The sequence below is a fragment of the Phalacrocorax carbo genome, chromosome 3, assembly GCF_963921805.1.
Source record: "Phalacrocorax carbo chromosome 3, bPhaCar2.1, whole genome shotgun sequence".
Classification (NCBI taxonomy): Eukaryota; Metazoa; Chordata; class Aves; order Suliformes; family Phalacrocoracidae; genus Phalacrocorax; species Phalacrocorax carbo.
Window position 1 is genome coordinate 101,844,850 of NC_087515.1, and position 12,482 is coordinate 101,857,331.

Consider the following 12,482-nt stretch of genomic DNA (forward strand, 5'->3'; position numbering starts at 1 on the left):
GCCTTCTTTGCCTCAATCTTTAACAGTAAGACCAGTTATCCCCAGGGTATTCAGCCCCCTGAGCTGGAAGGCAGGGAAGGATCTCAGCATAAACCCCCCATAATCCTGGAGGAAGAAGTTTACGACCTGCTGCTCCACCTGGGCAATCACAAGTCTATGGGGCTGAATGGGATCCATGCATGAGTACTGAGGGAGCTGGCAGAGGAGCTCGCCAAGTCACTCTCCATCATTTACCATCAGTCCTGGTTAACAGGGAGATCCCAGATGACTGGAGGCTTGCCGATGTGACACCTGTCTACAAGAAGGGCTGGAAGGAGGATCCAGGGAACTAGAGGCCAGTCAGCCTGACCTCGGTACTGGGGAAAGTTATGAATTTGTTCATCTTGAGTGAGCTCATCAAGCACGTGCAGGACAACCAGGGGATCAGGCCCAGTCAGCATGGCTTCATGAAAGGCAGGTCCTGCCTGACCAACCTGATCTCCTTCTGTGACAGGGTGACCCTCCTGGCGGGTGAGGGAAAGGCAGAGGATGTTGTCTGCCTGGACTTTAGTAAAGCCTTTGATACTGTTTCCCACAGCATCCTCCTAGAGAAGCTGATGGCTCATGGCTTTGACAAGTGTAACTCTTCCCTGGGTAAAAAACTGGCTGGATGGCTGAGCCCAGAGAGTTGTGGTGAACGGCGCTAAATCCAGTTGGTGACTGGTCACAAGTGGGGTTCCCCAGGGCTCAGCGCTGGGGCCAGTTTTGTTTAAGATCTTTGTCAATGATCTGCATGAGGGGATCGAGTGCACCCTCAGTAAGTCTGCAGACGACACCAAGTTGGGTGGGAGTGTCAGTCTGCCCTGGTGAGGCCACACATTGAATACTGTTTCAGTTTTGGGGCCCCCAGTACAAGAAGGACATTGAGTTGCTGGAGTATGTTCAAAGAAGGGCAACGAAGCTGGTGACGGGCCTGGAGAGCAGGACTTATGAGGAGAGGTTGTGGGAACTGGGGTTGTTTAGCCTGGAGAGTGGGAGGCTGAGGGAGACCTTATTGCTCTCTACAACTACCTAGGAGGTTGTAGTGAGGTGGGTGTTGGTCTCTTCTCCCAGGTCACTGGCGATAGAACAAGAGGAAATGGCTTCGAGCTGCATCAGGGGAGGTTTAGGTTGGATATTAGGAAGAATTTCTTCACTGAAAGAGTGGTCAGACATTCGAAGAGGCTGCCCAGAGAGGTGGTGGAGTCACCATCCCTGGAGGTATTTAAAAGACATGTAAACGCAGCACTTTAGGGCATGTTTTAGGAGGCATGGTGGTGTTGGTTTGACGGTTGGACTTGATGATCCTAGAGGTCTTTTCCAACCTTAATGATTCTATGATTCTAAGAGGGAGATAAACCAGTTAGATGAAAATTAGGTGGTATATTTTCAATACAAAAATTGTTCTTCCTGATAAAGCTATTCACAGTGAGTGTTTGACATAAAAAATTTAGTTGCAAAAGAAAATTAATTTATTGGTGAAAATAAAGAAATAAGTAAAGCTGTAATTGCTTCCTAGTGAGCATTTGATTAGAACACTCTGCAGCTTCTCCACAGGACCTGAAATCTTGAGAGTGGAAGGACCTACTGGTGTTGGATAAAATGAAGGGATGAGGGAAATCAGCGGCATAATGTCCGAGACTGTGTGGAAACAGAGCCATCATTAGGCTGAATGACATGGTGTCTACTGTTCTTAAGTGCTGATGAGCCGTGTCCAGGAGCACAACAGGGTTAGGGGTTTGTTTTGTGGGTTTGCCTGACTTGTGTATTTGCTCACTTGTTAGTGTCATACTGTGCATAGTTAAAAGCAATTCTTTTATGTGGCTCTCAGATTGTCTCAAAGCAACTTGAAATGGACTGTAATGCAGATAGAGCCTGCTTGGAAGACTGCCGGGAACTTCCTGATACAGTCAGGCTGTGCTCTCTTCCTGGCACTGTGGGCTTCCTCTCATGATTGCTTTTGCTGATGATTACTTAATATAAGCTTGCCAGTCCCCCCTAATTCTCTGTATTGTCTAAGAACATGCAGCTTTTTTATCAACCACACAGCTGAAATGAGATTATAGACAGGAAGAGCAAGCTTCAGGCTCCACTCACTCGGCATATGAAGCGAGAGCATTTGGAAACTAAGATGGTTTTTGTCAAAATGGAGAGGCTGATGTTCATAGTGTGTGCTGGCTGTCAAGGGGGTTCAGAAGGGGATCGCTAGCTGGGAATGGATCAGAGCTGCTGCACCTGCAAGCTAGCCTGGTGCTGTGTAGGTCACCACCTGAAGGGTGAGCGGGGTGCCCAGCCGGGGGAACTGAAGAGGTCCTGCCTAATGTGGAAATTACAAGAGCCCCATAACATTTCTGTGATGCACTCGCAGTGCCTGCCAAGAGGCACCTCTGCCATAGGACTTTGCACTCTGAGAAGAAGCAGCTATGCAGTTCCTCACACAGCGAAATCAAAACCAAAGCCAGGACCAAGTCCCGTTCCCGAGAGATGCTTGTTGAAAACCCTGTTGGCTGCCTGCGCTTGGCACAGATGGGGGCTGCTTTTCTCACCACCTCCCTCTGCCTCCTCCCTGCCTGTCCAGGCTTTGTCCTGGAAATCTTCACAGATGCAGGGGAAGAAAAGTCCTGCCAGCTCTCCACCGCTTGTCCCTCCCTGCCTGCAGAGTCACCGAAACTCATTTGCCAGCAAATTTGTCTTGGATGGAAATCAGGACTCAGAAAATAAATAACCAGCAAAAATTGCCAGCATGGAGGAAATGCTGAACTTGGTGTCTCTGGAAATCCGCCATGCCAGAATGCCAGCAGCAGACTGCAAGGACATGGAGCACCAGGCTACCAGGTAACCTTTGAACACAACTTGCTGTCCATGAGGAGCTTTTCATGGCCACATGGAAGTGCTGCTGATTCCCCTCCATAACCCGTTTTTCTTTTAATACAACTACCAAGGGCAAAAAGGACAGTCTGACAGAGTCATAAATATTGTAGCCATATACTTCAGTTTTGCTATTAAAACAAGTTATCGTCCTTCTCTTACCAAGCCAGCTTTGAAGTGAGTAGGGTGGGAAGTAGAGCAGCAATGCCAGGGGGAAAGTGCTTTCCTCCAGCTGTGCTGGGCTCCAGTAACAGTGCCGTTTTGCTGCTCACTTTAAGAGTGAAAATCTGGTGGTCAGCACAATTTTTGGATTGCCTGCACTCTGTGGTCCCAAGACAAACTACAAACGGCTTCCCACACCTCTCCCCTCTGGCTGTGCAAAAACACCTGGGCTCTAGAAACTTGGCCTTGTGTAGGGCTTGTTTGGCTTCTCTCAGCGGGTAGGAAGTGAGGGCCATGGCCTGTTGAGGACTGCTGCTGTGGGATTTGAGATTTTAACCATTAGTTAAGACATCGACATACACTTATGATTCTCTAGGGGGAAAAAAATCCCAAGCTGAAGCTCTCTGGTGTCACCCCAAGTGAGCTGTCATCCTAGCAGCCAACCTAAAACTACATGGAGGAAGCTGAGAGGTTTTAATCATTCCTGTCATGGTAGGCTCTGTCCTCATCTGTGCTGTTCCATCACAGTTTGTACATGTGTGATGTAAAGCTTTCTCATGTTCACTTGTCACGCTTGTCAGATGCTGTAGCCTGCACTAGAAACACTGGTTTCTCAGCCCTGGGCATTATCTTGGCTATACGCTGTTGTAGGAATCACTACCAGGGTTAGTACTGGCAGCACCTTCTCTCTGCACATAACTCCATGTCCTGCAGGACTGCACTGAGCAGCAGGGTAAAACTGCAACATCTGCCTCAGGGTGTAACCGGGAAGTAAGCAGAAAGCACTGTTTCAGGGCAGTAATCTAAAAATATTCAACAATAATAAATTCACTTAACACGAAACAATGCAATTATTTCTTGCTAACAGAGTTCTGGGTGACCCAGAAGACTGTGGAAATGTCAGAGTTCTGGCACAATTGTACAATTTTAGTAGATTTTTATGTCCATAGAGTCTCTGATTAATTTTTGTTTTAATTTCCTTCATAAAGACAACAGTTTTTTCCTGGGGCAATAGTGGGTGTTTAAGGTGAAAAAAGTCTGGAAAGTGTACTTGTTGGATGGAATAGTTTTTGCTTTCTAGTCTGTGTGCTTTGAAGAGTCTGACACAACCAAGCAAGCTGAATGTTATTTTTGTACACTTTTATGGCAGCTTTTAAAGAGAAAATGAGTACCTTGATAAGGAGCTATGTCACTTTTTTAATCAAAATCTTTATCTGGATACTTTGTAAATGGTAAATATAAAAGCATGAGGGAGGAGAATGAACTTCTTTTACCAATAATATAAAGCTGTATTCTTAGACGCTTCCCTTGCATAACTTCTTTAAAGTCCACAGAACTATACAATATACCTTAGTGTAAGAAACTCTGTCCGATTTTCTTACAGCTTGAAGGTTATATAATTGGTTGGAAAATTATACAAAATTGGTAAAATAAAAACCAGTAATTTGGTTGACAGGCTGATTAATGCTGCAGTATTTTCTGTATTGTGAATGAGTTTCTCTTTCAAAGGGGACAGCTCTTCAACTGTTGTAAATTCTCCCAGCAACATCTTTGTGTGCCTCCTGTAGTTTAAGTGTATTATCAGAGTCTAGAGTTGAAATACATGTAACATAATGTCGTCATCTTCAGTTACAACAGAGCCATAGAATTGTTGTCACTGAAAGCAGCTGTTAGTATGAATGACTTTTTTCTCCTGTAGGGAGTATCTAGAAGACTTGGAGACAGAGAAACACCTGAAGCAAAAGGAGGGAAGGTTCATTTTATGACTTGTCTCCTACATGAAGCTTTTGCATCACCTTTATTGTCATCTTTCCATGCCCCATTGGGTAATTCTAAAAAAAAAATTGGCTCAGGGTGAACAGGGTCTTAAAAGCTTTGTGAAAGGCAATGACTAAACACTGAGCGGGGCTGGGGTTAACGGTCCCTGTTTTGGGCAAGGCAAAGAGGACTCAGCATCTCTTCCCAGCAGTGGCAAGCTGGTCAGGCAGCAAATGCACACCATCAGAGGTCTGGACCAGCTGCAGCTTGTGCCACTTTTCCCCATGGGCTGAACTATGTGAACATTGGTAAATGATATGGAAGGAAAGTTAGGGCTGAATAGTTTATTATGGTGGGGATATGTAAGCATCGGAGGTCACAAAACATCGTAAAACACCCTTCATTTGTTTTGCAGCAAGTCTCCCTGCCACTGCAGGGACCACTAATTATGGTTTCAAAACAGAGAAATGAATTTGAAAGCGCTAGTCCTATGGCAGGAAAAGCCTTGGTATGCAAGTGGTGATACCAATGACTCAAAAGACATCTCTCTTCTCACTGAGTTAATGCTGAATTGGTGTTGCTGCAGGATTCTATAGAAGGACACTTTTCTGGTGATGCCCTTTTCCTAATGACTTTCAGAAACATGTTTCTGGTTATTCATGGTTTTTTAATTATCTTCTGCTTTTCTGTCCCAGAAAAAGAGAGACTAAAGCTTTCTCTGTCTTTAGCTATAGAAGCATTTTTCATTCCTTCCCCAAAACTGCTCCAGTGTATTGCTGGTTCACTCCAACCATGGTTGTATTTTGTGTGTGTGTGTGTTGATTTGAAAACTCCAGAGAAGTATATATAAAGTGTTATAGGAAGGTAAAGATACATGAATTGCATTGAAGTCTCTACAGCAGTGTGCTACATTACTGGTGTAGATTCCTGGGGAAAGGAAACACATCTGTGTCTAATACTGATAGCTGTTATTCAATCTGTTAGGGAGATCAATGAGAAATAGAGTTTATGGGAGTTTGGGGATTCCAAGCTATAAAGTCGAAAACTTTATAGCAAAATGTACAATGTTCACTACAAAGCAATAGTCTACACTAAAATTTGATGACATCCTTCCGGCAATACTCTAAGTATTTTAATACGTAATGTAGGTATCGTTACATCCATACACAAAGAGTAACTCCTAATTAGAGCAAATAATATCCAAGTTCATCCAGACATATCCTCCCTTTTCAACACCACATTTAGTGTAGTCAGAATTAAAAGACTCCTTAAAAAAACTTTTCTGGGAGTTTTTGGCACCTGCAACCTAGTCAAAACTCCTGCAAACCCACTGTACATTTCTCTGCTGCTGTGTGCTCAGATCACTTCACATTGTGCATGTGTCAGATGTGAAAAGCATCCGATTTGGACTGCACGAACACATTCTGCATAGATCGGAGTCTGTCTGCATTAGCAGGTTTACGCTGCCCACAAGTGCTGAGTTCACCCATGCAGGCAGTATACACATAGGTGCATGTGTATCCCATACATACATACTTGTATGTGCATATATATATATCCATATATGTACACATACACATATATACGTATGCAAGGGTGTTTCTGTCAGAAAAATCCTAGCTAGAAATAGGGCAGCTCAAAATGCAGTGTGCTATCATCCAACCTAATTCTAGCTGACAACGTAAGACAACAGTTCTTACTGTGGAAGCAAAATATAACAATTAGAGCACTTGGGGAACGCAGAATACGGATGTAGCTACAGAGCAACACAGAGATATCTTACGGCCATCCACATTAATTCTGAAATTAAGAGTGACAGGTGAACGGCTGCATGCAAGCTGATCGATTGGTTTTGTGGGGAAAAGCATCCGTTAGCTTGGAGGCAGCACTATACGAGTCCAGCTTCCTGCTGTGAACCCGAGTTCATAAATGGATACAGTGCAACACCGTGCCAAGTGGATTTACCATCTTGCACCTATGCTTGTTCAAGAGTTTCTACCCCAAAATTGTGTGGTTCTCCATTGCAATGGACTATGATACTCTTGGTGGGGTGGAGAGCTAAAGACCAGGTCCTGAGTATTTATCTTATCTTTCCTGAGACATTGCTTCTAGCAGTGTTGACCCGCAGTACATATGAATTGCCAATGATTGTTTTCTTCTGCTGTTATAATCTCCCGTGCTGAGTATCTACTTGCAATTTTAATTGCTGTAGTTGATGGAAGTGTGATGTCTGATGAAAGTTTGAATGGGGCTGGTGGTTTACCATGCAAAGAAGTGCTTAGAGTAATAGTGATTAAAGCACAGGTTAGCATTACTTCCTTTGTTCCATTTTTCCAACTATTAGTTACCTTTGCAGCTAAGAAAGATATTAAAAAGGTATGCAATAGTCCTTCCTTCAGCTTTAAAGTTTTTAAAATGACACTGTGTTTACCAAATGAGGTGTAGGAAGTTGGTCAGAGCTTGTTGCAGAAACTTGAGTGGTCAGTGGCAGAAAGTCTCAAGGGATGATCACAAAGCTTCCTTCTGGCATTGCAGCATATTCCCCCCTCTACTTTCCAAATCTGTTTGCATTTCACAGATTTTACGGAGTTAGGAATTGCTCACTGTTCAAAACTACTGTTCCTAAAGCAATTAATTTAGCTGTTAAGTAACGTATCGCATGATACCTCACCTGCTCGCTGTTGTTGCACCTTTGCTGAGTGCTCCTTCTTAAGGATAGTTTTTAGAATCAAAGTCTGGATTCTTAATTTTGATTTGATATTTTGTATTCTGTACAAGCAGAATAGAACCCAGCCCCACCAAATTCTGTATACAACTTAGCAATCAAAGACCAAGGCTGATTTGTTTACATAGATAACTATTTCTATCCATAGGCCATCTCCATTTTTAACACTTCATATCAATCTGGCACAAAGTTGGCTTCCTCTGAAGGGGAGTGGGACTGGGAAAGGCAGAGGGGCGGGCAGGGAGGGGATGGATTTGAAAACAGGGATCTGGCTGTCGCAGCTGCAGAATCCACCCTCCTATGGATTCTCTGGCACTTATATTTCATGTTGTTGTTTTGGTCATCCAAAGCAGAAAAACTGATGCAAGAGCTTTGCTGCTCCATTTGTCTTTCCTAGAGGGCAACAGAACTACACAGTTTTCTATGGCTGAGGCTGGAGCTCTGCTGCTGGCAAGAGGTTTTCTTGCCTGTCATAAACAGAAAGACATAAAGGAGGAAAGCTTCACTGTCCTCCTGGCTGCATCTTCTCTTCTGTGTGGCTGAAAATTACTTACAAAATAATTGAAATAGAAATTGGTATGCACCCACAGAGCTCTGGGTGACTAGGAAAGGGTGTATATCCATGCTAAGGATGTGCAAATGCTAAGGAAGCCTGGAAATAGCTTCTGTCAATGACTAAGCCTAGCTTTGCACCATCTTTGAGGCTTCTTTCTCAGAGCCAACTTTTCCTTATTTGATTATGAATTAAATAGTTCTCTTAAGCAAAAGTTATTTTGACAGCTTGTGAAAGAGCAGGAAAAGAAGCCAAAGCATTCTATGTCATTAATGTAAATCGGAAAGCGATTCAGAACATGTCTATCATTTTGTCTTTGAGTCTACAAATTCCGTGACAGAAGACCAACAGCTCTTTCCAGTGAGGCTCTGATTCATACTGACGGAAAATCCAGGAGTAATTACATCTTTACTTCCACCCAGCTTTTCAAGATCATAAACAGGATCATAAACAAGCCATACATCCTTCTCATTAGCAAGTAAGTTATGTTACTTTTACCCTAGTCTTTAAAAGCTGAAATTTGCCTCTGTACATTGCACTGGGGAGCCCTTGCTTGTCGCTCATGGCAGAGGACTGCAGATCTGCAAGCACTCAGGGTAGATTCAGCTCCTGTGGCAGCTTGAGGAAGAACTAATTTTCACTTGTCATCTGCTCGTTGCTCATTTTTCTTGAACAGATGGTTGCATTTCTTTAGGGTTTTTAAACACAACAAAAGTGGCAGGCATAACTTGGAGGTGTTTCACTCTGTGATCTGTTTGGCATTGTCCCTTCTGAAACAGTCTGGTTTATTTTCACAGAAGGCATATATTGGCGTATGCTTTTCCTTTTAATATAGTTTTGAATTTTCGGTGGATCTTAGCGTATGTGTATATGTGCTAACATATACAGGTTATCTAGTTGTCTGGCTGGAATCTTTGTTGACTTGGCTAATAGCATACTCTGGGCAAGGAGGTAGCCACTGGCTTCTGAAAGAGCTCTTGGGGACGGCTCTTCTTAGAGCTCAATGTGCTCTCAGAGAAATGGAGAGAAGCAAATGCTAACAGTTGTTTGCATGCTGGCTGACACTGTGAGATGGATGGACCACCAAAGCCATTGAAACAAAAGGTGCTTAAGTGGAACTTTCTGATTTTCCTCTTTTGGTAGCTGGTGGTCACAGATTGAGACAGATTCCCAAATAGGAAACTGAACAGGGAGCAGCTGGTCCAGAGGAACAGCAGAAATTCCTGGAAGTCCAGGACATACAAGTCTCCCTGGGGCAGTTGCGAGTTTAAATTTGCTACTAATTATGTGCAATCAAGTCGGTCAGTTTGTGCAATCAACACGAATGGATGTGAGACTTGGGATTTAGCTTAACACTAATAGCCATCAAGCAGCTAAGAAATATAACTATCATAATTTTAATTTCCTGCTTTCTGCAGGGTTGTGCAGAACACCATGGACAGAAGGCACCAAGAGAGACAGTTTCTCGTGAGGCTTTGCTTTAAACTGAGGATTAGACAGTTCTTGGATTTTTTTTTTTTTTTTAATCACAGAACCATCAGCACAAGGCCATTAGGGTTAAAGTAGAGAGGAAATGTATTTCAGAGGTAAACAGATACGGAAAAATAATTAGCAACTAGTTGAAAACATGTCCAATTTCTAAGTGTAAATGTGTGTGGCTGTAGAAAAAAAAAAAAAAAAAAGACAGTATTAAAGATTTTTTATTCTTTACTTCTCCCCTCTTAGGGAGAAATCTTTCAGCGCTGATGTGATTACTTCGTACTGTTGATGAACAACCTGTACCACAATGCATGTGCTCTGGCATACATTCTGCTGCAAACACAGTGCTCCCTGAAGCATGGAAAAGCTGGGCTTGCTCACTGCCACTGCTCTTAATGGTGTCTGGCAAAGAGCAGGTCAGCGCTGCTGGCTGGATCTGAGGTCCTACACAGCTCCTACCCCCACCATTAGTCATTCCCACCTCCGTTAAGGTGTTAAATACTTCTGTGGAGCAGGAATGGTACACATACACCAGGGCTGTGATTTGTTCCTGGCTCTTTTATGGACCAGTTCAGGGGAAACCTCTCGCTGCTGAACAGACATATGCAGGAATCAAGCAGAACCGGTCTGTAAATCAGTGGAAAACTTCTTTTATTATTTGCCTTACGATGATGAGACGTGAAACAGAGGTTCAGAGAGCTTCAGTTCTTTGCACATGCAGAACATCTATGGTATTTATTTTTCCCATCCAGAAAAAGTAATGCCATGAGTAACACGCTGTCAGTATGCGCATGTATAGGCAGTGGGCTTCTGATATTCTTGCCAGTGCACTAAGGAAAGGCTCAAAGTGTAAGACGAAAACTAAGGTCAAAAGAGTTGTGGAGAGGATTACTTTCCTTGAATGGGTGATGTAGACGCACCTGTAATACCCTCATTTAGGTGTAAATCTTTTGCCTGAGGCTGATTGGTAGCTCTTGGTTTTAATAATACAATGCTGAATATTTACCAGTCTGTTTAATTCAATTTGTAGTTGTCTACTGCCTATCCTCAGCATCTATTCTTTGAAAACGCCCATTGAAATAATGCCATAGCCTAACATTTATGGACCAGAGCTCAAGAATTCTTAAACTCTGACACTCAACTATGAATTGAGAATAAATTCACGTAAGTCATGGTACATCTTGTGATTTGGTTTTCCCGTGTGTGTAATAGGAATAAATATATCAAATGTAAGCGGATATACCGAATGATAGGAACAAATATATAAACATAGCACATGTTAAAATGCTATGACATTTACAAATTAAACTTGCCAATTAAGAGCTAGATACTTTGTTTATTAAGATGTTAAGAAAAATGTATTGTTTTCAAAAATCTTAGTTAATAAAAGCCATCAGGGTCATTATAATAAATATCACAGAAAAGATGAACATATAATTTGAAGTAGAACTGAGTGAAATAATCAAGATTTTTTTAAAAAATGAAAAATTGGCATTTATGGAGACTTCTAAATGTTTTCTATGCAAGAAGTTTTCTTCTAGCTTTAGGGAGAATTTGGTCTTCCAGATATATATGCTAAAAGAGATGAAAAGAGAGTTTGCTATGCATGCTTGTCATGAAATTGAGCTCAAAACATTGTTTTAACTCTTTTCATATTTAGAATTTTTACTAGCTTTTCACACTTGCTGTTCTCCTGTGGGTTTTTTCGTCAACCACATATATTTATTATATTTTTCATCTCGTACAGCCAAGAGTTCTGAATAAAATACCAGTGATCCTCCACCATCATGATGGACAATTTGTAGGTTGCTTGGATTGGAATGAACTGTCACATATTAATTGCACATACTGAAAGCTGGTATGTAAACCAGTGGGAAGTAATTGGGGTTTGAAATTAGAAGCAGTATCAACTTTTATAGAATAATAGAATCGTTAAGGTTGGAAAAGACCTCTAGGATCATCAAGTCCAACCATCAAACCAACACCACCATGCCTCCGAAACCATGCCCTGAAGTGCCACATCTACACATTTTTTGAACACCTCCAGGGATGGTGACTCTACCACATCTGTGGGCAGCCTGTTCCAATGCCTGACCACTCTTTCAGTGAAGAAATTTTCCTAATATTCAATGTAAACCTCCCCTGATGCGGCCTTTATGTTTTATTTTAAAGGGAGAAAAAGGCATTGAAGGAACTCTAAGCAAAGAAATGTTTTTGATCCATTTGTTCCTTTCTCCCTACTCCTTCTGCATTCATCTAAACTGAACTTCTTGTAAAAACAATTTAATAAAGCCAGGAAAGGCTAAATAACTGTTCCGATGGTGTTATGGCAAGCCATAATTTACAGCGTGCTACTAAAAGTGAGTTATTTATTTAGGAAAGGAGACGAAAGACTGCACAAGCTTGAAGGTGCCAGGGACAAAACAGAACGGGGAAGACTGGATGCCAAGGCCACCCCAGGGAGAAAGGTGCTCTTGGAGCCAGTGGTCTGCCTGGCACCGCTCCATCCATGGTACCACTTCTGGGACTCGCTGTTCTTTTTGAGCTAAAATATCATAAAAGCTACCAAATAGTTAGAGTGAGGAGAAGATATATGAAATTCAGCTGACACAGCAGGAAATCATTATAATGAACACATCAGAAGGATGGAAATAAAACTGGCGAAAAGTTATTCCTCAGGCCAGTGAAAATGCATTAGGGAAGATTTCTGGCTCACTGGATCTGAATTTAACTTTACAAGGAACTTAATCCAAACCGATAAGATCGCAGACATTTTCTTGTAAATTTTTCCTTATTTTTGTAAAACCCATGTTTAAAAATAATCACACTTGAATATTTGAACTATAAACATCATTTTAGCCTTAGCTGGATACTAGAAGAGGGCAGTACAGCCAAACATTGTTAACCAGATAATTACAG